Source organism: Lissotriton vulgaris, chromosome 1_1, assembly GCF_964263255.1.
Source record: "Lissotriton vulgaris chromosome 1_1, aLisVul1.2, whole genome shotgun sequence".
Taxonomy (NCBI): domain Eukaryota; kingdom Metazoa; phylum Chordata; class Amphibia; order Caudata; family Salamandridae; genus Lissotriton; species Lissotriton vulgaris.
Genome location: NC_141685.1, coordinates 1,362,886,310 through 1,362,912,912, shown reverse-complemented (window position 1 = coordinate 1,362,912,912; position 26,603 = coordinate 1,362,886,310). Strand labels below are relative to the sequence as shown.

At 47.3% G+C, this 26,603-nt stretch overlaps 1 long non-coding RNA gene across 1 annotated transcript in view; it reads right to left on the bottom strand.

Moving 5' to 3' along the window:
• Positions 1–9,598, bottom strand: part of LOC147749178 (uncharacterized) — a 28,846-nt gene extending 19,248 nt beyond the window's left edge. Inside the window, exon 1 of the long non-coding RNA XR_015299743.1 lies at positions 9,151–9,598. This is a non-coding gene — a long non-coding RNA (uncharacterized LOC147749178). The remainder of the gene's footprint in view (positions 1–9,150) is intronic.
• Between the last annotated feature and the right edge of the window lie 17,005 nt (positions 9,599–26,603).

Here is a 26,603-nt window from a genome sequence, read left to right as displayed (position 1 = left end):
TGTATGAAAATATTTATCTCAATAATCCTTGAGTATGCATTGCAGAAGACAAGGGACCTGTTGCCGTTACTCAAAGGTAGGTTTTTCCTTTGACTAATACTTCTCAAATTACCCAGTTATTCAGATTGTAGCTAGAGCAACATTGATTAAGTGTTGAGTTTTTGGGAGAGTGTGTACATGGAATAAGGTATGCCTGCTGTGTGATAATGGTATTTTATTTTCATTGCACAAGCTATGTAATATTTGGAAAATACATGAATTAAGCATAGGACCAAATCTTTACATAATCCTTGTGGCAATGGGATGCTTGAAAGATTTAATCATCTCAAATTGAAAGGTGCTGTCCAGGTGGTCATTAAGTGTACTTTTAATTGGAAGGCAAAGGTTGCAAAGACCATGTGGATCCATAGAATAACTGTTAACTAGGGCACAGGGTTAACACCATTTGAGATTATAAAATGACGTAATCCTAGGACAAAATGTAATCCAAAGTGAAAATATAAATCATAAATCAATTACTAGCCTACTGAAGACAATAGGAATAGAATTAAGAAAGCTTGTGAGGGTTACACAAGATATGATGAAAGGAACAATACCAAGGCATGTAGAATTAAAATTGGTCAGAGAAAAAAAAAAAACGGGGAAAGTGTTTAAGGAAGAGACTCATTGTTCTTTTAAACCATAAGAGGTTGTTAAAGTCATGCATAATTATGCGTTGTTAAGTGATGGTAATGTGTGGCATCTTAATTGCATAGCTGTTGGCTTTAGAGAGGGCTGGAAAGGTATGACGTCTAATAGTAATATGAAATAGAATATCTGAGTAACGTAGTCCTCGAAAGAGGAAGTTATTCCTATTTATTGTGATCTTATTGGTATAGACACCAATTGTGATTTCAATGGTGAGCCGCAGAAATTAAATCTGAAGTAAAAGGCCAGGAGGTTCTAGTAACCGGCTGGTCACGATCTAGTGTTTCTACAATATTATTTCCACCAGCCACTCCTTGAGGGCTAGCTTCCACACTCACCGCACATCCATCTATCACAGGTGTCACTGGTCAGGTGACCCTGCTAATAAAAGGGGCCGGGAGCACGTGCCATGGGCCATGGGCCAGTTCCAGACCATATGACTATGTGTCTGCGTCATTATTGTAGCTGCATGAGGGCCTAGGGCTCTAACCATTACAATTGCGATGAGCCCCTTGTGAGCTGTCACCAGTTTGGTACTAAATCATGAGGGGAAGTGCAGCCGATGCCCACGGCACCCCTGCACCGGTTGCCAGCACAACGGCCACACTATGAGTGAAGAGGACAGCATCCAGCCTCCATGTAATGCAGTTGCCTGCCTGCCATGACCCCTAAAAGGCAACATAGGACCACTGGGAAGAAGGTGAGCTGACTGAGCTCAGAAGTTGGCAGTGGGCAGCAATGAGTGGAGGGGATGTGTAAAAGGAGCGCATAAAGCGAAACCCCCACAGCGCCAGCAGAACCCCGTAACCAAGGGAGAAGCTTCAATCCACAGAGCTGCCTCAAAAGTGAAAAGAGCACGACACAGCCCACAATATCGTGGAGGACACTGCGCTGCATGTCAGCAGTAGGTCAGGGACTGTGGTACCCGCCTGTGAGGGTGTAGGCCTCGTTCCGTGCCAAGGTGAAATGTCTCCATACTGCAGCTTCTCCAGGCACTAGCATGCCTGATTCAGTGCCTGTAAAACATTGGTGGAATGAGAGTGAGGCATGAGGGAATCGCTCATCCGCCTGGTGACGTTAGCAAGCAGGGAAGAAGGGTTCGCAAGATAACACGTGCATGCGAAGGCTGGTGCTGATCCGTTGTGTCCAGTAAGTGTCGTGACCAGAGAACATGGGCTCTAGGACCCACAGGGACACAGACTTGGGGGGACAGACACCGGACACCACATCCGGTCAGGGGGACAAAGGACAGACCACAGGAAGCAAGAGGCAGGGAAGGAAGCACCAATACAAGCTCATGTGAGATACGAAATAAAGATACCTGAAATCGCCTGCACCGTGTCCTGTCATCTGTGGGGGGACCCTGCACGATACCACAACTGGCGACGAAGGAAGAAATGAAGAAACCACGCGTGCCGGATCGACCACGTCGTGAACAAGCCAGGAGCCCACCCTGGACTGGTGCCGAGAAGAAGAACATAGTGGCCAAAGAACGAAATTAAGGACAGCAGCGACGCGAGAGCCCACCCCGGCCGCTGCGACGACGAAATCGCCTGCATTGGGTAAGCGCCAGAGAAAGAAGCGCGAAGGAATACAATTCGGCGCAAGCTCTCGCGAGAGTCTCGGCGGCCATTTGCAAGTCAGGCGAGAGAGCCAATAGGAGCACAGGAATTGCTGGCGGCCATTTTGAAATCAGGCGAAGCACTGATTGGCTGCGAAGTCTCACGAGACCATCGGTGGCCATCTTGAAGTCAGGCGAGGGAGCCAATAGGAGCACAGGAAACGTCAGCGGCCATTTTAAAGTCAGGCGAAGGGAAAAAAGGTCGAAAAGAGCCAGAAAGAACCACAAAAAGATCAGGAAAGGTGGCAAAAGAAGCTGAATAACAAAATAAAGAGCAAAGAGAGGCTCAAATAAGAAAATAAATAAAAGAAAAGACCAGAAAGAGCCACAATAAAGAAATAAGCGCCACAAAGAGCATTTACAAAGTAATAACAAAAGAACTGTAAGAAAAAGATGGCAGAACCACGGCCAAGCGCCCAATATCGCAGACCACTACCGTTCAATCTATCAGAACCACAAGTAGGAATAAGATGGGAGCGATGGATCGCTAGGTTCGAGGGATACATGGAGGCCACTGACGTACTAGAAGAAAAGAAGCTAGGACTGTTCCTACACCTCGTGGGTGACGACGTGGATGAACTGCTAGTGACACTACCGGCAGGAGAGACATCAACATACAAAAAGCTCATCAAGTGCCTAACAAGCAAATTCGACCCTCAAAGGAACATAGACTTTGAAAGATACACGTTCACCACAGCTTTCCAACATGACGATGAATCATTGGATGACTTTGCGACACGACTGAGAAAATTGGTAACGCACTGCGAATTTGACAAGTATGACAACGAGCAAGCAATTCGCCTGCTGATAATTGAAGGATGTCGCGACACTGAATTCCGCACCAGAATATTGAAAGAACCAACATCGCTGGAAAACATCCTGTCGCTAGCAAGGGCAAAAGCAAGAGCAAAGATACAATCAAAGCAGATGGAACGGAGGATCGAACAAGCACACCGCATGACAGATAACAGTCGCACTAGCACCTGGAAAAAGGGACAACGCGACAACACAACGAAGAAACAACAAGGGCCACAATGCTACCGATGTGGTTTAGAATTTCCTCACAAGGGCGCCTGCCCAGTATTTGGACAGATGTGTAAAAAAATGTAACAGAAGCAATCATTTTGCCAGTGTGTGTCAAGGGACATAATTCAGAAATGACAGAGGAAGACCAAACAGGCAGTGAATGACGACAAGCAGGCACGTCAGACACATCGAAACAGCAAACAGGGGCTCGTCAATAGAATCAGGAGGAGAGGAAGAAGAAGAAAAAGTGGAGCGACTGTACCTCATGTCCACTCAAGAAGACACAGGAGAAGAAAGCATTCGTCTGGTAGACAAGAAAGCAATCAAAAAAATGGAATCAGTGACAATAGAAGTCGGACCACATAAAGCACAGTTCGTGCTTGACAGCGGCGCCACATGCAACATCATGTGTGCGTCAGAATATGAGAGAATGGAAATAAAACCGGTGCTGAGACCATCAAGGGTTGAAGTGTTCACTTGGGGCTCAAGGAAACCAGTAACAATTTTGGGGAAATTCACTGAAGATATAACATATAAACACCAAACACTCAGAGAAGAGATTCATGTACTGAAAGGAGATATTCCAGCACCCTGCCTACTGAGCAATGTAACAGCACAAATAATGGGCCTGATAGCAATGACATATAACATGTCAGAAAAAGGAAACATCTTGAAAGAATATCCAAAGCTACTGAAAGGCCTGTGGAAGCTAAAAGGGCGACAAATAACGTTGCACATCGACGAAACAAAGAAACCAGTAGCTCAGCATCACCGGCGAGTACCAATACACCTGCAACCTCAAGTAGAGGAAGAAATAAATGCGCTGTTGAAACAAGACATCATCGAGCCGGCAGAAGGACCAACGCCGTGGGTATCGCCGATAGTAGCCGTGCCAAAGAAAAACACATCGAAAATAAGAATCTGTGTCGACATGAGGATACCAAACATGGCGATCGAAAGAGAAAGACACCCTGGACCACACCTCGACGACATGATCAGTTGCCTGACAGGAGCAAGGCGATTCTCAAAGTTGGACTTGTGTAAGGGATATCACCAGCTGGAGCTGGATCCACAGTCGAGATATATCACAACCTTCTCGACACATCTAGGTCTATTCCGATACAAGCGCCTAAGCTTTGGGATATCGTCAGCAGCAGAAATATTTCAGGAAACGATCAGACAGGTGATAAGGCCAGTGAAAATTAGTCTCAATTACAGCGATGACATCCTAGTGTTTGGCAAGACAGACGAAGAACACGACAAGGCGTTGCGAGAGGTGTGTGCCCAACTAGAACAGGCTGGCCTCACATTAAATGAAGACAAATGTGAGCTAGGGCGACACTCTGAAAGAAGCGAAACCACCAAGTGATGTAGCAGAAGTACGGTTATTTCTTGGACTTGCCAGTTACTGTGCAAGATATATCAAAGACTTTGCAACAGTGAGCGCACCACTGCGGGAGCTGACGAAACAGGGACAAACTTTTGCATGGACAAAAGAGTGCAGCACGGCATTCGAAGAAATAAGAGAGGCAGTAACAGCGGTAGATCATCTAGCATACTTTGACCCACTACTGTGTACAGAACTAACGGTGGACGCCAGCCCAGTAGGACTGAGGGCAATACTGGAGCAACACAAACCAGGAAAAGACTCGCCGAGATGCATAGTTGCTTACGGAAGTAAGAGCTTGTCCGACGTTGAGAGAGCTTACTCTCAACCGGAGAAGGAAAGTCTGGCCGTTGTGTGCGCGTGTGAACACTACCACATGTTCATCTACGGGAAGCCTTTCACAATTGTAACAGATCACCAAGCTCTAGTAACAATTTACGGAAACCCAAACACAAAGATACCACCAAGAATAGAGAGGTGGGGAATATGGCTGATGGATTACAACTTCAAAATAATACACAAGCCTGGAAAGGAACATAACCCAGCTGACTATATGTCCAGACATCCATTGCCACGCAACACAGAAACAACAACAATGGCGAAAGAATACTTGAATTTCATCCTGAAGCACAACACACCAGCATCCATAACAAACGCAGAATTGGAACAAGAAACAAGGAGAGATCAAACAATGGAAGAAATCAAAAAGGTGACCAGGCAGGAGGCCCAAACTGAAATCATAGCGCCTCCCCTTCTTGCTGGAGTGCCCGTCAGCTGCACCGCCTGCCACTGTCTGTCTCAGTGAGGAGGGGAGGGAGTGGAGCGCCTTACTGATGTGGCACGACAATGCTGAACTGCACCCGGAGGTAAAATCACCCAACCCGCTACCTTCTGCGGTAGAGGCCGTTTACCTGCCTTCCTTGGCAGTGATGTGACTGCAGGTTGGACGAGAGGCCACAGCGAGGGAAGGTGGTCCCAGAGTGGCTATTTGTTGCCTACTAAGGGACGACCAGGCATCAAGGGGAGAAAGACTGTCCACACAATGAGAAAACAGCTCGCAGAGGGAGAGAAAACTACGATCACCAGCACGGCCGGTTGGTAGCGGTTGGTTGGAGATGGCAAGGCTGCTTCCTACCCTAAATGGACACCATAGAGGCGCTGCCTGCAATGAGGAGTGGTTGTGGCGCCACCTAGTGGTAGCTGTTGTGTTATCAAATAATGACACACGAGAAGATTATATGAAATTGGTATTTATTTACCAGAAGAAAGAGCTTGTGAGAGGAAAGATGACCATGCAGCGTCGCCGGGTTTTTCTCATCGAGCTGGGTAGTGACGTCACTTAAATACACCTTAACATTCCAGGGGTAGCACGTGCACATAAACCAATAGGAAGAGGGACAGATAAAACTCATAAAAGCATACAGCATAAAAACAGATGTATTAGTTACTAAAACTATTTACAAATCACAAAATTCATCATATATATTAATACAATTAAAAACCATTAAGAGAAAACATACTGACTGCAGTTTAAAAAACAAGTTAAAATAGACAATCGTTATGTTAGATGCCCCCGAGAACACAGTTTAAACATTTTATGCTTTTACTATAGAGACAGACAAATTAAGGAAAACAGATCAATCACTTCGAGGGGGTCAAGCCCACCACAAGTTTTCTTCTAATGGCCCATGCCCACCCAAAGTATTTGGCGACCGCAACTGTAATAACCGGCAAGGTGTTAGTGGAAATTATTCTTAAGGCCACCTTGCTGTCCCTTGTGCCTAGCAATTTGCACATCGTCTTTAGCCAAACACGTTGGGGGTTAAGTAGGCCCTAAAAACAAAAAGAAGGTGGGCAATGGTCTCGCTTTCACTTTTACACGCCGGGCATAATTCAGAATTACCTATACCCCATCTACCGGTTAGTGATCTTATAGGGAGTGACCCTGCTCTAAGCTGGAAGTAGAGCATTCTATCCTCCGGCTTTGTGATGTTGTCCCAATAGGGCTCTAAGCTAGGAGAAACTTTTGTTTCCAAAAAGCGACAATCCATAGTAGAGGGATCAACATCATTCCAGTTCCCGTAGGCGACCATTTCCCAGTACCTTTCTTTTATGGCGCCTTTGGTTGGGAACTGGGCTGTCTCAGGGTTCTCCCACAACTCCTGCATACCCATTATTCCCAATACTTTATGAAGTTCTTTGAGCCAAGTTATCTTGTCGAATACATCAGTTTTAATCACATACAGAAATCCCAGAGCGTAATGCATAAGTAGAGTGGTGTGGCTCACTGGTTAGAGGCGGCAGACCTGGAAGCGGAGGTCGACCCGGGACCAGGGTTGGATTCCCGACGCGGCAGGGTCTTGGGCCATGGTCAGCGGACTCAATAATTCTCGCCTCGGTGCCTACTCCAACCATGGGGCTCACTCAGCAACTCTGGGCAATAGCTTGCTTAATCTCTACTAACGGCCCCATCAGCGCCGGGGATGCTTGTCTTCACCTTGGAGATGCCCAGGAGGGACAATCTCACAGGGAAAGCCAGGATGGGTTCCCCAGCAGTATACAGCGCCGGGACGCCCCTTTGCTGGGGCAGCTGTGCGCTTTACAAGTATACGACATTTAACATTTATAAGTTCCGGAGTAACCCTCCAATATAGAATAGGTCGTAATCTAGCCATATCTGAGAGGGCTTTCCTGCCTAGATCATAGCGCTGCAGTTGGATTGGGGTACTTTTAGGGAGGCCAACAAGATTACGGCAAAAAAAAAAATTCCACAAGCGTTAGTGACGTTAACTTATCATAAGCCCATATTTCAGCACCATAAAGGGCCGAACTTAGGGCTTGCGCCTCATATACTTGCAGTGCTGGTTGTACCGGCTTGGTCAAGGACTTCCTGTGCTCCGGGCTTATAGCTCCCGTGTTTTGGCGGAGTTTTAATGCCGCCATTTCTATATGCTTCCCCCATTTTACTCCGTTTGACACGTGGATACCTAAGTAACCAAAGTCCGATACCATTTCCACTTTTTGTCCATCCATAAGAGAATTTCCCTCTAAAGCTGTGGTGGGGGTTAAATACCATAAGCTTTGTCTTTGTAACATTAACTTCCAACCCCCGGTTGACACAAAAAACCTCAAAGATCTTCAGGGCTCGCTGTAACCCGCTAAGGGTTTTAGATAAAATTAGCGTGTCATCAGCGAATAGTAGAATTGGAGTTTTCACTCCAGCCAGGCTAGGAGCATCTACTTTTCCCAGCAACATACACTCAACTACCCCATCAATGCTCAATGAGAAGAGCGTGGGGGCCAAAGCGCAGCCTTGGCGCACCCCACGCTCTACCGGGAATTCAGAGGTTACTTGGTCGTGACACCCCCCCCCCCACTGTATTTTTGCATAATTTGACTCATGCAACCTCATCACAAGTGTTAGGATCTCTAGCGGCATACCCATCTTGCTTAGCACTTTCCACATCTGGGATCTAGGGACTAAATCAAAGGCAGCACATAAATCTATAAACGCTGCATAGATGCTGCCTTTTCCTAGTACTACCGTCTTCCAGTATAGTAGTGTAAATCTGAATATCTGGTCTGTGGTACTAGTTAATTTACGAAATTCAGCCTGGAAGGGGGTCAGAATATTTTTCTCTTCTACCCAGGCCGATATTTTCTCTAGGGTCATTTTTCCAATCACCTTTTGTACCGTGTCTAACAGGCTAATAGGCCTGTAGTTCCCAAGCTGTGTTTTGTCGCCTTTCTTATACACCGGGATTGTAACGGCCCCTAGCCAAGACTTTGGTACTGGTGCCCCTAGTGCCACAGCATTGGCCAGCTTTGTTATATAAAGACCCCAGTGCTTTTTATTGTAGTGTAGTTCCTATATCCCTTATAGGTTCTGCGCATTGGAATAACATACACGATAGGCTTGGCATAGGACTGAGGTCTGTATGCCCCTAATATGTATATTAAGCTTAATTACTATGTACCAGCTAGCTCAGAGGCCACTAGAAACTTCTTGAAGACAAGAAGGGAATAGCTTCTGGCAACCACATAACATAAAACCCACATCCCTCAGGATCATGGAAACAAAATACTACTTTTCATTCAGTCACTCATCTCAGAGAAGTACATAGAAGAAACAGTCGGTGTGTTTACAATAACATTTATTGCACAGTTGTTATTCTAGTACTGGTTATATGTGCTCCGACAACTGTTGGACAGTAGCAGAGAATTATGGCCAGCAGTGCAGTTAAATGAAAAGGCTTTGTATAGTTCTACCATTTTGCAACAGTAATGAACACATACATGAAATACAGAATGCATTAAGATAAAGCCTATACCCCTATGATGCCTAACTAGATGTACCTAAGTGTACCTAGCATGTGTGTAGATCTTAGAGAGCCAAGAATCCCCCTAGGAGTTAGTCTAACCCCTTTACCTTATTGGGACTTCATCCTGATCTTGAGCTGGACACCCACAGATGGGTGATGGACCTCTGCCAGCTGGAGCTGTGGCATGACGCAGGTTGCAGCGCCTCAGGCAGAGTGTCCGCCTGGAAGTCTCTGTCTCCTCTGGTTTGCTTGGGCAAAGGGAGGTATACTTATACTGGATAGGTGTCTTGGATTGACGTAATGTTGGTCAGAGGAAGATGTGTTCTTGGTCTGTTTCCAAGAATTGGTTGTGACGTAGGTTAGTCACTGTTGGACATGGAGATTACGTATTTAGGATGGACCGTCTTCTGTGCACAGAGCACACAGTGATCAGATAAGGGGACAGCCTCTCTGTTGCTCGTTATTGTGAAATGAGGGCTAATCTAGGTCAAAGGGCCTGCCTGTCTCTGTGAAAGGGCCTGCTTGTCTCTGTGACACAAAGAATTTGTGCCTCTGAGACAGTATCTATGTTAAGGCCTCAATTTCCTTCATAACACCCACTCCAATCTATGGACAAGAGTTAATAACCCATTAAAAGCAAACTACGTGACTAAAATAGGCATTTGCATATAATTGGCAGGTAGTTGCATGAGAGTTTTATGAGCTGAAAAAAATAGCAGCTGTTAAAATATATAAAATTACTGTAGACTCTGTGGAGACAGGAAAAATCTATAGTGTCATTAAAAAATATATATATACTCTTTAGAGTAAGTAGTTACTTATAAAAGTTTCTGTTTATAAAATTGAAAACTCTTTCATGCTTTTTTCAGAAGACCATGCTTTCTTTAAAATAGTCAATTTAGAGGGAAAGCTCCAAGCACTCGGTGAAAGTTGAAACAATAACAGAAAAAATGTGTTTCAGGACATGTTTTGAAGAACTAGAGATAAAAGGTGCTGGTAGTCACAACATTTCTCATAGCCATTTGCTGCAGTAAACAGACCTTTTTAATACCTCGCACAGTCGTTGTGGAAGCACAGAAAGACAGTGCTGCTAGTTGCTTGTTCTGAGGCAGCCGGTGCTAAAGATTGTACCTGTGTGCCTGGATTTACTCGTATCTCACCTTCAGCCATATTCGCCGATGAGGTCTCAATCCATACCTTGGTGTTGCTAAATGAAGTACAAGGCACCCATTGGATTTGCAAGGAATGCTTTGGTTTGATGTGAATACGCTTGGGACACAGCCAAGCATAGGACTTCAGCAGACCCTGCATGGTGGTGATTGCCACTGGCATTTTCCTTTGGAAGAGGTATGTTGCAGTCTTTTCAGACTGTTCTTTTAAATATTAGAAACCATGAGAAGCATAGTTCCTGTTCGAGCTATTCCCAAGGTGTACCACACTGCTTGTATGTGAAAGACCAAATTTATCAAAAAGGAAAAAAGGGGCAGCCTGTATTTAAGAGTACTATTATGCAAAAAAGAAAAAAAAATTTCTTTAGCTGATGTAAAATGAAAAAATAAAAGCTGCTGCACAAGCATGGTTTTCAGATTGCTTTAAGCATTATTGAATTTTATGAAGGAAACTTTTGTTTTTACTACTGTCAGTTTTGGGGCTTTTTTTTTTTAAATGGCACAGCTTCCCTACACTGTAGGATTTCACTACCTCTGGATGTTATCTGTACATAACGTAGGTCTGGCCTATGTATACTGAGTAGGCATGTGCGAATTTTGCGAATTCGCAATTCGCGAATTTGCAAATTTTGCAAATTCGCAATCCGCAAAATCAGCGAATTTGCAGATTAGCGGATTTTGCGGATTATGTGGGGAATGGCCGGGTGGGAAAACGGTGCACATCGCTAGTGTGAGGGGCAGGGCCAAACGGGCGAGGCTTATATGCGAGTTCACATGCCTCTTGTGTGCATAAAAGGACAGGCACGGATCAGAGAAGCTCGTGGTCACAGGAACTGCACAGGGATTGAGCTCGTGAAAGTCAATAATGCAAAGGCCTCCATCAAGCATCATAGCTATTTTTCGACGATAGATATGGGGAGAACGCACACCTGCCCAGCCTCGAGAAAACTCACATTTTTGGGGGGGCTGATTAACTTTGCCATCACTCCAAAGAGCGACGGGGTCCCTCGAGTGAGCTGTCCATCAAGTGGGTAAAGGGCGCGAAGACGGTGCACACACCACTAGTGTGTAGGGAGGGGCCAAACGGACGGGGCTTATATGCGAGTTCACATGCCTCTTGTGTGTATAAAAGGACAGGCACGGATCAGAGAAGCTTGTGGTCACAGGAACTGCACAGGGATTGAGCTCGTGAAAGTCAATTATGCAAAGGCCTCCATCAAGCATCATAGCTAATTTTCGACGATAGATATGGGGAGAGCGCACACCTACCCAGCCTCGACAAAACACACATTTTTGGGGGGGCTGATTAACTTTGCCATCACACCAAAGAGCGCCGGGGTCCCTCGAGTGAGCTGTCCATCAAGTGGGTAAAGGGCGCGAAGACAGTGCACACACCACTAGTGTGTGGGGATGGGCCAAACGGACGGGGCTTATATGCGAGTTCACATGCCTCTTGTGTGTATAAAAGGACAGGCACGGATCAGAGAAGCTCGTGGTCACAGGAACTGCACAGGGATTGAGCTCGTGAAAGTTAATTATGCAAAGGCCTCCATCAAGCATCATAGCTAATTTTCGACGATAGATATGGGGAGAGCGCACACCTACCCAGCCTCGACAAAACACACATTTTTGGGGGGGCTGATTAACTTTGCCATCACACCAAAGGGCGCCGGGGTCCCTCGAGTGAGCTGTCCATCAAGTGGGTAAAGGGAGCGAAGACGGTGCACACACCACTAGTGTGTGGGGAGGGGCCAAACGGACGGGGCTTATATGCGAGTTCACATGCCTCTTGTGTGTATAAAATGACAGGCACGGATCAGAGAAGCTCGTGGTCACAGGAACTGCACAGGGATTGAGCTAGTGAAAGTCAATTATGCAAAGGCCTCCATCAAGCATCATAGCTAATTTTCGACGATAGATATGGGGAGAGCGCACACCTACCCAGCCTCGACAAAACACACATTTTTGGGGGGGCTGATTAACTTTGCCATCACACCAAAGGGCGCCGGGGTCCCTCGAGTGAGCTGTCCATCAAGTGGGTAAAGGGAGCGAAGACGGTGCACACACCACTAGTGTGTGGGGAGGGGCCAAACGGACGGGGCTTATATGCGAGTTCACATGCCTCTTGTGTGTATAAAATGACAGGCACGGATCAGAGAAGCTCGTGGTCACAGGAACTGCACAGGGATTGAGCTAGTGAAAGTCAATTATGCAAAGGCCTCCATCAAGCATCATAGCTAATTTTCGACTATAGATATGGGGAGAACCCACACCTACCCAGCCTCGACAAAACACACATCATCCTAACTAACTATTTTAGGATGGCGCCGGCAAGCTGCCAGCGCCATCCTAAAATAGTTACTAAATTAGCTTAATCAGGAAGCACTAATAGATCAAATAAAGCAGGTGCTCGAGCACCTGCTTTATTTTATCTATTAGTGCTTCCTTTTTTCGAACTAACTTAGTAACTATTTTAGGATGGCGCTGGCAGATTGCCGGCGCCATCCTAAAATAGTTAAAAGTTCAACAGGCTTGAACTTTTGCCCCCGAAATCCGCCGCACGCGGATCTCGCGGATTTTCAGTAAATTAGCGGGAGTTCGCGGATCGCGGATTTACCGAAAATCCGCAAAATCCGCGAGCGGAATGGATTTCCGCTCATGATTAATACTGAGTCCCTTGGTGACGTTCAGGAATCATTTCTGTGACAGGTATTTGTGTCAAAAGGCCAAACCACCCATACTTTCCTAACTGGGTCTGTCCTGTTGTGTTGTAAATAGCATCTAATTTTGCCTCTGCTGATGTATGTATGGTGGTGTTTGGCAACGTTCCTACTGGTGTTTAAACAACCATATTTCTAGATGCATTTCAATTCTGTAGGAGTTGATAACCTTAATAAAGGTAACAGGTATGTAGCGTTGCAATATGATTAAATCTCTAACATTTGATGATCTGAAAATGTAGCAATTATTCCTAAAACAGACAGCATATTATACACTGTATCAGTAGCCCAATTTTCAGAAAAATTTACTGAAGGTAATGACATCACTGAATGCATGATAAAAATAAATGAAAATAAATGAAAGTTCAAAATACATTAATCAGAATTAAAAAACTGGATGATTAAGTACATCATTTAGAATATAAAGGTTTGTTCAGGTCGAATACATTTATAAGTCTTGTTAGACCTGTCTGGCCTTTTGCGTAGCCCCTCCTATTAATTAATTATTTCATCCCCTTTTTCACCCCTCATACCCTTTTTATCTTTTTGTGTCCACTGGACTTTTATGGTGTTGTCCTGGGGGATAGGTGCTCTTTCGCCCTCATAGTTTTTTTTCCCGAGACCTAGGGACCCTTTTCTGACTAGAAAGGTTGGGCCATGTAAAATGGTGGCTAGTAACTGCCACAACTGCCAACTCAGGGACTGGGCCCATAGGATAGAATAGGAAGCATCCAGAACCTTCAGGCTAGTTCTGGACCTTGGGAGCTAAGGGTATAAATAGAACACCTGTAGGGCGACCATTTTGTCTTGTCAGTGAGGAGCAGCTGGAGTATAGGCTAAGGGTCTGGAAGGGGTAGGGCCTTCATAGGGTGGACTACTTTTCAAGGGTTGCCCCCTTACAGGGATCACCACCCCCATTCCTGTAGACCTGACCCAGTTAGTCCCGACCTGCTGACCCTGGACAGGGAGACACCTTAAGTTGGGTGTAGGGATTGACCCCCAGCTAGCGGTGAAGCTTAGAGAATCCCAGCTGAGGAGGGCGAGAAGTGAGAAGCACCCCCCCTCTTCCCTTTGTCCAGTATGAAGAGCTAGATTGATCCTTGCAGGAGATAGAGGACTGGGGCCCAAAAGCGTGAGACTTTACCTCTGACCCACCCCTCCTCTGTGACGGTGGTGCCATTGGCTGCCTATGTAAAATCGGGACCTCTCACCTGCATCAGGAAGTGCAGCAGGAGTTTACCCCCCAACCTGTGGAGCCCGAAGTAAGGAGAGTCGGGGCTTCGGTGGGTGGTCCAATAGTCCTGAATCCATTGAGGACGGGCCAGGCGGAGAATCACTGGTGCTGCCGTGAAGGTGAAGTGGAGCGGAGCATAGGGCTGATCGAGCCTGGGGCAGCGCGCTTCTGCGCATACTCTCGACGGTGACCACTTTCCTGTCAGGAGGGGCCTAGGACCGAGCAGGCCCAGAGGTGAGCCACTCCCAGTGCCGTCCAGTGGAGCCGCCTCCGTTTCAGGGCCGCTACTCTCCCGCGCCTGCGCCGTAGCGCCGCGGTGAGAGGATCGTCAGAGGCGGCCGGAGGCGGGATCGGGGCCAAGCGCTGGGGACAGACCTAGCCCGACCTCTCTTCAGGGCTGACGCGTGTGCAGACTTTCACCAGGCCCCGAGGTAAGCGCTGTTGGGGACCGGAGGAGGCCCCCGAAGAGAGCTGAACCCTGGGGCTGGAGCTGTGAACTGAGAAAGGCTCTAACAGCCGTCCCAAGTAAGGAGGGAAGTGGGAACTGTTGGGTGCCTAGGTTTTCCTTCAATTCGCCTAGCCACTGACTAGAAACACCGATGAAAGGTGCAGGAGATCATTTCTGGCACCTAGAGGAGTTCTGTGCAGGACTTTAATGAGGCAGAGATAGGGTGTGGCTCTTCAGTCTAACTGGGATACTGACACCTGGATGTGGGTTACCTGTGACAGAAATTCCAATCGGGGTTGCGTGTCAGAGAAACTCTCTGTAAGAAGTTGAAGTGCTCGGAGGCTACAGAACTGAAGGGATCAACTGAGGAAAATTTCTGTTAACACTGTGCAACTGCCTGTTTAGAATGCCTAGGATTTCTTAGGGAATGGAATAGCTTAACTTGCTTAATCTACTGCTCACTCAGTATTTGCTATGTATTACTGCTAATATTCTGGTGGGTAAAGAAGTGTGGAGTTCATATGTAAGTTGATGGAGGAAGTAAAAACATGTCTTTGTAATGTGATTCCAACTGTGTAAAATAAGAGGAGGATAAGGAGAAATGATAGTGTGAGAAAGACAAAAGTGAATCTAATATATTTTTATAAACCAGTCCATATTTTTCCAAAACATTGGTGTAGTGTCGTTTTTGTGTGGAAGTGCATTAAGTTATTACAGGGTGGTGCGCAACCTTTACACTTGTGCTTCTAGGAACTGACTGTCTTACCCTAGGCCAGGCTACCCTATGTGATCTGGTAACAAAAGGTCCAACATATTGGTGTCTAGCGGTGGGATCAGAACTGTGGTTGCGACTACTCTGCAGTAACTAAGTGTAATCCACTGACCTACACCAGGAGTTTTCTCCTGGCGGACTTCCTAATTTCTACTTTTGCTTTTTCCAAATTCATTCCTGGTGGTGGGTGGAGGTAGCTTCAGATTGCCCCTTGTGAATCTATTCTTTTTGTGTGCTTGTCCCTACATAGCTCTTTAGCAAAATGGAATTTGCTCTGGAAGAACTGGACACTTATTCTGTAGCCCAGCTTAAGGACTTTTGTCAACAGATGGGAGTGTTCTTTAAGCGTGGGGCCAAGAAGGGGGAACTCCAGACCAGTTTGAGGGCTTGGGTGGAAGCACATGGAGAAGGGAAGGAGGAGGAAGAGGGGACGGACCGGGAATAAAAATAGGAGTAGAGGGAATGTTCCATCCCGGGATGGGAAACCTACTTCCAGGACCAATGACCTACTCAAAGAGGGGCAGTAGTGTCCCCGGAGGAAGCTTGCCCGAAGCGGAACTCACAGACAAGATGGAGAAAAGGCAACTGAAGTGGGAGTTAGCCAGGTTAGAACAGGAGAGGGAAGAACGGAGGATGGCTCATGAGTTTAAATTAAAAGAGCTAGAACTCCAGGCCCTGCAATTAGGACCCTCCCCTACTCCAAATGGTGGCAACGAAACCAGAGAACCAACTAGGGAGTCCAGACCCTACCTGCCTAAAGACATAGTTGCCAGCTATAGTCAGGGGGACGATATAGCCAAATGGTTGGCTGCCTATGAGGTCTCCTTAAGAGCCCATGGGATCCAGGAGAAACACTGGGGGGGTGGGTTGTACAAATATATGCCTCCTACTGGTCGGGACACCTTGTTAGCCTTAGAACAGGAGGAGCAGACCAACTACCCCACCATGAAGTTAGCATTAATCAAAAAGTTTGGGCTAACCCCGGAAAAGTATCGCCAAAAGTTCAGGGGGAGCCACAAGTTAAGCACCCAGAACTGGGTGGATTTCCTGGACTATGCGAGGAAGGCATTGGAGGGCTGTGTTCAGGGCAGCGAGGTGAAGGACTATGAGGGGTTATATGACCTTTTTCTTAAAGAGTATCTACTCGACAAATGTTTTCCCGAGCTGCGCCAACACCTGGTGGACAGCAAGCTGACCAACCCCCGGAAGCTTGCAGAGGAGGCGGACATCTGGGCAAGTACCCAGGTGTCCTCATAGGGGACTGGAGGGGATTCCCAAAGGGCTGGACAGGGCGCCCGTCAGAAGAAGGAGGGGGGAGATAAAAAGCGGGAGTTCTCTAAAGGTCCCCAAAACAGTTTCCAGGGAAAAGGAACAGGTTTCACCCCTAAGGCTAACCCGCCCAGAAACCCTCATCCTGGCCAAAGCCAGCAGCCAAGGGTTGTCCACTGCTTTGAGTGTGGTGGTGTTGGACATTATAAGGGAGATGTCAAATGCCCAAAGAGACCACCCCCTCCCACCGGAGGAAAAGCCCCGGGAGTAGCTAGTGTAGCGCTCGGGGAGGAGTTGCCCTTAGATAAGGGGGGTGAGTGGGCGGGTGTCACCTTAGTGTCCCTGGGAGATCGGGAGATGGTTCCTAAGATCCAGGTGCCCCCAAATACTACCAAGTATGGGCAGTGGATCACCATCAATGGCCAGAGAGGGGAGGCTCTGAGAGATACAGGAGCCAGTATGACTATGGTGAGGAGTCAACTGGTGTCTCCAGAGCAGGTGATTCCCAATGTACTCCACCCCGCCGCGATGGCTGACAGCAGAATGGGCCAATACCCTGTGGCCGAGGTTCCCTTTGAGTGGGAAGGGGTTGCAGGTTCACTTCGAGTTGCCGTAAGCCCTGCCGTGCCAGTCGATTGCCTGCTGGGGAATGACATGGAGCACAATGCTTGGAGAGAGGAGGAATACCGGACGCATTCAGAGATGCTGGGTACACAAGGTCTACGACTGCCCGGAGAGGGAGTTTGCCTGGGTTGGAGCCTGGAACAATGGCCCAACCCGCTGCCAAAAAGGGACAGACCCGAAGACAGGAGAAGCCTGCTTCGGCTTCCACACCCCATGTGACAGATCGGCCACCTGCGGTGGTGGACCAGGAGTCCGTGGAGGGGGAAGTAGTCTCCCTGGAGAACCTACCCATCCCTGCTGAGTGGCATGTGGAGGGAGGGCCTACCAGGGAGGAGTTCTGTAAGGGCCAGAAGGAGTGCCCTACCCTTGAGGGACTGAGGCGACAGGCCAAAGCCCAGGCAGCAGGGAACGTTGCGGGACACTACCACATTTACTGGGAGGACGGACTCCTCTACAGTGAACCCAAGGTACCCTTACCTGGTTCATCAAGGGCCTTGGTAGTCCCGCAACGGTACAGAGCCTTTCTGTTGGAATTGGCTCATGAAATACCCTTGGCAGGACACTTAGGTCAGGACAAGACCTTTGCTCGGCTTGTCCCCCACTTTTACTGGCCTCAGATGAAAGTGGCTTCTGATACCGACTGTCGGACGTGTGTATCCTGCCAAGCCGGTGGGAAAACAGGGGTGAAGCTGAAAGCTCCCCTGGAACCACTTCCTGTCGTTAGCACCCCCTTTGAAAGGGTGGGCATCGACATTGTAGGGCCATTGGATCCACCAACAACGGCTGTTCACAGGTTTATCCTGGTACTGGTGGATCACACCACACGGTACCCAGAGGCCATTCCTCTGAGGACTGTTACTGCACCTGTAGTGGCTAGGGCCCTGATGGGGATCTTCACCCGGGTGGGTTTCCCCAAAGAAGTTGTGTCCGACAGGGGGACCAACTTCATGTCAGCATAAATGCGGGCAATGTGGAAGGAGTGTGGAGTGACCTACCGGTTCACCACTCCTTATCACCCCCAGTCAAATGCACTGGTAGAAAGGTTCAACAAGACCTTGAAGGGCATGATCAGAAGTCTGCCTGAAAGCCTGCGGAGGAAATGGGACGTCCTCCTACCCTGTTTGCTATTCTCCTACAGGGAAGTGCCACAGAAGGGAGTGGGCTTCAGCCCCTTTGAGCTTCTGTATGGGCACCCTGTACGCGGTCCTCTCAGCCTGGTGAAGGATGGATGGGGAAAGTCTCCCAGGAAACCTCCCCAGGATGTGGTGAGCTACATGCTGGAATTCAGGAGCCAAATGGCGAAGTTGTGGAAGCAAGCTTCTGACAACTTGGAGGCCAGCCAGGCAGTAATGAAGGAGTGGTATGACCACAACGCTCACCCGGTGGAGTTGGAGCCTGGCCAGAAAGTGTGGGTGATGGAGCCTGGAGAGCTAAGTGCCCTCCAGGATCGCTGGACAGGCCCCTTTGAGGTGTTAGAGAAGAAGGGTAAGGCTACATACCTGGTGGACCTTAAGACCCCTCGACAGCCCCTACGGGTGCTACATGCTAACCGCCTCAAACCCCACCATGAGAGGCCCGAGGTCATCTTGATGATGGTGACTGATGGAGGAGAGGAAGCGGAAAGCGAACCTCTCCCAGACTTGTTTTCGTCTCAGGAAAAGGATGGGTCGGTGGAGGGAGTGATTCTCTCCCCATCCCTAACTCCTGAACAGCGAGAGGACTGCCGCCAGATCCTGGAGCAGTACTCTGCGTTGTTCTCCCTTGTCCCGGGAAGGACCCACCTGTGTACCCATGATGTGGATACAGGAGACAGCCCACCAGTGAAGTCAAAGACCTACCGGCTGTCAGACAAGGTGAAGGCTAGCTTCCATGGTGAGGTTACCAAGATGCTGGAGCTAGGAGTTATAGAACCTTCCAGTAGCCCCTGGTCCAGTCCGGTGGTTCTAGTGCCAAAAGCAGCTCCACCAGGCACCACTCTAGAACTGAGGTTCTGTGTGGATTACCGGGGACTGAACTCAGTTACCAAAACTGATGCTCATCCGATCCCTGGGGCGGATGAATTAATTGACCGGCTGGGAGCTGCCCAATACTTGAGTACCTTTGACCTCACTTCAGGGTGCTGGCAGATCTCCCTGACAGATGGAGCAAAGGAAAGGTCAGCCTTCTCCATGCCTGAAGGACACTTCCAATTCTGTGTGATGCCCTTTGGGCTCAAGAATGCCCCTGCCACTTTTCAGCGGCTGGTGAATCAGGTCCTCTCCGGAATGGAGGGTTTCTCCGCTGCTTACCTAGATGACATTGCTGTCTTCAGCAGCAGTTGGGAGGACCATTTGCAACATTTGCAAGCAGTTCTCCAGGCCCTGAAACAAGCTGGCTTGACAATCAAGGCCAGCAAATGTCAGATTGGGCAGGGGTCGGTTGTGTACATAGGCCACTTGGTGGGTAGGGGAACAGTGCAGCCCCTCCAGGCAAAGATTGAGGCAATCATGGCCTGGGAACCCCCCAAGACCCAGACTGAGGTCCGAGCCTTCCTGGGCCTCACAGGTTACTACAGTCGCTTTGTGAAGGGGTATGGCACTATTGTAGCGCCCCTCACAGAGCTCACATCCAAGAAACAACCTCAACGGGTAGTTTGGACAGAGGCTTGTCAGCAAGCCTTTGAAAAATGGAAGCAGGCAATGTGTGCGGCACCGGTCCTGAGGGCCCCAGACTTCTCTAAGGAGTTCATTGTCCAGACAGACGCATCAGAACATGGCATTGGGGCAGTGTTATCGCAACTCAATGAAGAGGGTCTGGATCAGCCTTTAGTCTTCCTGTCCAGGAGACTGCTTCCCCGGGAACAGAAGTGGAGTGCAATTGAGAGGGAAGCTTTTGCGGTGGTGTGGGCTCTGAAGAAGTTGCGGCCATACCTGTTTGGCTCGCACTTCCTGGTTCAGACTGACCACCGACCCCTTTGTTGGCTAATGCAAATGAAGGGGGAAAATCCCAAGTTGTTGAGATGGTCCATCTCCCTACAGGGAATGGACTTCCGAGTGGAACATCGGCCTGGAGTGGACCACGCCAATAAAGACGGTCTCTCTAGGTATTTCCGCCTTAGTGATGAGGACTCCCAAGGGGTTGGGTAGCTCTCCCCACTTTCAGCTGGGGGGGACGCGTGTTAGACCTGTCTGGCCTTTTGCGTAGCCCCTTCTATTAATTATTATTTTGTCCACTTTTTCGCCCCTCATACCCTTTTTATCTTTTTGTGTCCACTGGACTTTTATGGTGTTGTCCTGGGGGATAGGTGCTCTTTCGCCCTCATAGTTTTTTTTCCTGAGGCCTAGGTACCCTTTTCTGACTAGAAAGGTTGGGCCATGTAAAATGGTGGCTAGTAACTGCCACAACTGCCAACTCAGGGACTGGGCCCATAGGATAGAATAGGAAGCATCCAGAACCTTCTGGCTAGTTCTGGACCTTGGGAGCTAAGGGTATAAATAGAACACCTGTGGGGCGACCATTTTGTCTTGTCAGTGAGGAGCAGCTCGAGTATAGGCTAAGGGTCTGGAAGGGGTAGGGCCTTCATAGGGTGGACTACTTTTCAAGGGTTGCCCCCTTACAGGGATCACCACCCCCATTCCTGTAGACCTGACCCAGTTAGTCCCGACCTGCTAACCCTGGACAGGGAGACACCTCAAATTGGGTGTAGGGATTGACACCAGCTAGCGGTGAAACTTAGGGGATCCCAGCTGAGGAGGGCGAGAAGTGAGAAGCACCCCCCCCCCTCTTCCCTTTGTCCAGTATGAAGAGCTAGATTGATCCTTGCAGGAGATATAGGACTGGGGCCCAAAAGCGTGACACTTTACCTCTGACCCACCCCTCCTCTGTGACGGTGGTGCCATTGCCTGCCTATGTAAAATCGGGACCTCTCACCTGCATCAGGAAGTGCAGCAGGAGTTTACCCCCCACCTGTGGAGCCCGAAGTAAGGAGAGTCGGGGCTTCGGTGGGTGGTCCAATAGTCCTGAATCCATTGAGGACGGGCCAGGCGGGGAATCACTGGCGCTGCCGTGAAGGTAAAGTGGAGAGGAGCATAGGGCTGATCGAGCCTGGGGCAGCGCGATTCTGCGCATACTCTCGGCGGTGACCACTTTCCTGTCAGGAGGGGCCTAGGACCGAGCAGGCCCAGAGGTGAGCCACTCCCAGTGCCGTCGAGTGGAGCCGCCTCTTTTTCAGGGCCGCTACTCTCCCGCACCTGCGCCGTAGCGCCGCGGTGAGAGGATCGTCAGAGGCCGCCGGAGGCGGGATCGGAGCCAAGCGCTGGGGACAGACCTAGCGCGACCTCTCCTCAGGGCTGACGCGTGTGCAGACTTTCACCAGGCCCCGAGGTAAGCGCTGTTGGGGACCGGAGGAGGCCCCCGAAGAGAGCTGAACCCTGGGGCTGGAGCTGTGAACTGAGAAAGGCTCTAACAGCCGTCCCAAGTAAGGAGGGAAGTGGGAACTGTTGGGTGCCTAGGTTTTCCTTCAATTCGCCTAGCCACTAACTAGAAACACTGATAAAAGGTGCAGGAGATCGTTTCTGGCACCTAGAGGAGTTCTGTTGCAGGACTATAATGAGGCAGAGATAGGGTGTGGCTCTTCAGTCTAACTGGGATACTGACACCTGGATGTGGGTTACCTGTGACAGAAATTCCAATCGGGTTTGCATGTCAGAGAAACTCTCTGTAAGAAGTTGAAGTGCTAGGAGGCTACAGAACTGAAGGCATCAACTGAGGAAAATTTCTGTTAACACTGTGCAACTGCCTGTTTAGAATGCCTAGGATTTCTTAGGGAATGGAATAGCTTAACTTGCTTAATCTACTGCTCACTCAGTATTTGCTATGTATTACTGCTAATATTCCGGTGGGTAAAGAAGTGTGGAGTTCATATGTAAGTTGATGGAGGAAGTAAAAACATGTCTTTGTAATGTGATTCCAACTGTGTAAAATAAGAGGAGGATAAGGAGAAATGATAGTGTGAGAAAGACAAAAGTGAATCTAATATATTTTTATAAACCAGTCCATATTTTTCCAAAACATTGGTGTAGTGTCGTTTTTGTGTGGAAGTGCATTAAGTTATTAAAGGGTGGTGCGCAACCTTTACACTTGTGCTTCTAGGAACTGACTGTCTTACCCTAGGCCAGGCTACCCTATGTGATCTGGTAACAAAAGGTCTTTTGCATTTGAATTGAAAATGGACGTGGCTTCAGTTTTATGTTGATCCTGTGTTGTAGAAAGTGTCTACTAATAGTCATACTAAAAGCTAGCTCTAAGCAAAGCCAGAACAGAAAAATATGAACCCAGAGATACCCCATAGTTCTACTCATGGTGAAGCCAGGTCTGTATCTTTTGGAAAGGAAAAGGTTCAAAAGTTTGTACTTGCATGTTTGTTGTTTGTTTTTGGGCTGGCTGTCGCTTCCTGTTCAATGGAGCCATGGAAAACGTATCACAGTTAATGAAATAGCCAGTAGCTGTAAGTTCAGTTGTTGAAATTGCATCGTATTTAGTTGAAGTTATTTCTGCTGTTTTTGTTGAAAACCTTGAAATGTTGAAGTTAATAGTTGGTGTCTTTGCTGAAAAAACGTTCAGATGTTGAAGTTATTATTTGATGTTTTTGTTGAAAAACTTGGAAGCTTTTATTATTTGATGCTTTTGTTGAAAAACTTTGAAGCTTTTATTATTTGATGCTGTTGTTGAAAAACGTTGAAACATTTATTATTTGATGTTTTTGTTGAAAAACATTGAAGCATTTATGTATTTTTGTAGAAAAACGTTGAAGCTTTTATTAATTGATGCTTCTGTTGAAAAATATTGAAGCCTTTTTTATTTGATGTTTTTGTTGAGAAAACGTAGAAGCTTTTATTAATAGATGCTTTTGTTGAAAAAACGTTGGTGTACACATTTGTTTTTGGCCAAATTGCACCTTGAGTGTAGTCTTGATTTTTATTTTTAATTTGAAAGGTTGGTTCAAGGAGAACTGGTTCCATTGCATTGTTGCATAGTTCCCCACTCCATGGATTTGATGGCTCAAACCTGATGAGCCTTTCAGTTTGAATTTCTGGAATAGTATTGAGAGGGACGTCTACTATTGTGGAATTCACGAGGCCTACTGCTCAGTATTGGCAACATCGATTTTGGTTGATTCTTTGAAATGAATCTGGTTTTTTATCACAGCAGTATGCGGCAAAAGTCCAGTTCTTGTTCCTTTCACTTTAAGGAGTGGCACACGTATTTCTGTATGAGGGCTCAAATTCCTTTGTGTCCGCGATCTTTTTCTCTCTCTGCCCAGATCCATGACTTTTGGATTCAGCCAGGACTTGCCGTGATTACCTCGACTTCCCAGTGGCGGCCTGTTTCACTTTGACAGAATCTTTGTTTGTTTCTTTGTTTCCTTTAGTTCCTGTAAAACAGCCAAATGATCACAGATACAGAATGGTTTTCATCCGCCACTGTGCCTTCACATGTACGATCAGGTTCCCATAATTGTAAATGGGGTGACACCTCCTAGAGAGCTTCTTGGCTGAGTGTGTATTTCCCCCTGAATCCATATAAGTGTTTGACCCCACTAATACCCCGCCTAATACCCTCGCTGGTAATGATTGCTCTATGCCCCAGTCCTTCCTCTCCTCTACCTTAATTCCCCCAGGATGGCGTTGGAGAGGAGTACCGCAATACTTCGTCCATCCCTTCCATGGCCTCTCAGTAGGCTCGAGAGCCAAATGTGGGGCCACAGTCAGGGTGTAACGTTGATTGCGTATCTCCTGTTGTGGACTCGCAAATCTTTCTATAACAGTTTTGAGCGTCAGCCAAGTATTAAGGCCATACTTATGGGAAACTTGAGCAAGGACCCACTGCCACTAAGATATATTTTAAAGCCACCTCAAAATGTGAGGTGCCGCAGTGGTCCTTTACACGACACGATCAAGTGGACAGTCTGAGGCTGTCTAGCAATGGGACCTGAGCGGGTCTTGTGATGGTGTAGCCTGGAATTCGTTTGCTGATGTTGCAGTTCAAGACAAAGCCAATAGTCTGACTTCTGATCCCAGGCCACCAATAGCACTGTTGTAATGAAGAAATAGTAGCTATTACCCCTCTATGCGAGGAGCCCATGCCATTGTGTGCTTTAAATGATTAATTCCTGCCTACTATCCATATTTGGAAAATACTCTGTCCCCCACTCAAGGAATCTGAGCATATGGAATGTTGTGTGCATCTAACTTGTAGGAGTATTTGAGTGGAAATTTCTTAGGCACTGCTGTGCTGCTTTTGCGTGAAGCAATTACAGCCACCATATTCTAACCGTCGATTCTCGTTGTTGGACGAGTGTGCGCAGCTATGAAAGCTGTGTGAACAGCCCCCCTTTGTGGCTTCAACAGCCACTGAATTCCCTTCAACATGCACGCCATCACGTTAATGACTCAGCGTGTTAATCGCGTGAGTTTTTGGTAGGTCGTTTCTCAACTCCACTACCTGTTCCCATAATTTTGTACTTTAATTGTGCCACCTTGTTTCATCTTTAAACCCATTTTGTTCCCAATGGTGTAAATATTTATTATATCATTGCACACAGTAAAAGGAATCACACACAATGAGTGTGGGGAATTCTCGATCCGTGTTTAAAGGTGCAAGTATCAGGGCTTTAAAAGCTGCCAACCAAGCCGTGCTATTACCTAGAGGTAGTTTTTTTGGTGCAATGAGGACGGAACTTGCCATCCAGCATCTGATCTTTAACAAAGGCGGCCGTTGGGGCAGACCCATCAGTGTAGATTTTTTAAAATTCATACTGATGTTGGAAGAAAAAGATGCAAATTTGAAATGGATACCTTGTGTGGACAAAATGTTAAAGAGGTCTAAGCGCAACCTACCCCAAATAGCCCAAAATAAAGGCTTAGCATGGGGGGGAGGGGGTGAAGCCTAGCAGTGAAAAGGTTAAAGTGTACAGAAAAGTGATGGATGTAATGCGTGAATTAATCTCATCCTGATCCATCGTTATTTTCCATACCATGCCACCTCAGTTTGGGCCCAGTCAAAATCAAATCAGTCTTAACCCAAGACTGGTTTCACACTAGTAGGGCTCATCAGACAGGTATAGCTCGTGACACACTGTATGTCCAGACGTGAGTTCTGTGACACTGTGCCACAGAAATAAAGCTAAAGTAGATTGGAAAGCTTGTGGGCATTCCCTTCTTAAAGAACTGTGGCATTTTATGCATTTTCTTTAATGGAAATCCTGCTTCAGTTGTTTGTTGGAATTTCCCTCACACCAGGATTCTCAACTCATCTTCCACCCTCTGCAGATTCTGTTTCTGTGACATCATCAGCATTGCCAGGTAGCAAAAATGGAAACATAACAAGCAGATGGTTGCTGATAGTGTCATAATGGCTCCATTAGTGCTGCCTAGGACACCGAGGCTGAGAGTTCTAGATCTCAGGCGCAGTGGTCACTTTCCTTGGAGACTTGGAAGGAGCAGGTTGAAGTTGTGTTAGCTCAGGAGAAGTGTAATTTCTTTAAACATTGACATTTATTAGTGAGCTTGACTACTGGTAAGTTAATTTATGTATTAGATTGCTTGTCTGAGGGTCTTTTTTCAGTATGATGGATGGGATACTCAATCAAAATGTGACATATACTACTTCTGCCATATTACAAGTGCCTTAGACTATAAATACACTTGGAATAAGATGGATGTGATATCTCTTATGTTTTGGTTCAAAACCATTATGTTAATATTTAACTTAAATAGAATTTAGGCATTGTTCTACCTCTGAAGGCCTATGTATTTTCCAAATCCATGCACACTTATGTGGTAAGGAGACAGACTAGTGCTATCTCTTCCCAAAACAAAATTGTTTAAAAAACGATTTTCCCTTTCTGTGATTACTGTCTTTGCATGTGGTTGTTACAGTTTAAAATTGCAGTTTTGACCTGCCTGTGATGGCATATTTTATCACCTGTTTTGTGTTTTAAACATGTTGAATTGTTGGATTTGCAGTCCAACCTCTGTAGTTTGTCCCTCTCATTCCTTGGTGACAAATCTGTTTTCCCTCCAAATTTCTACTTTGTTCTGTGCTAAGACCTGTGTGTTAAAACAGCCTCCATTTTGTGTTCACAAGCCAGTGAGGCCAGACCCCTTGCCCCCCCCCCCAGCAACAGGGATATTCTACATCAGAGGGTGCTTCTGTGAGCTGTTTAAACTGTATTTACTGGGGCCTTGGCACTTAGTTCTTTGGCCAGAAGGGGGAGTAAAGTTTTATGTCCTCATTGGTTGGGTATTTGAGGGTTCTGATTGGTTTCTGGGTCTGTGATTCAAT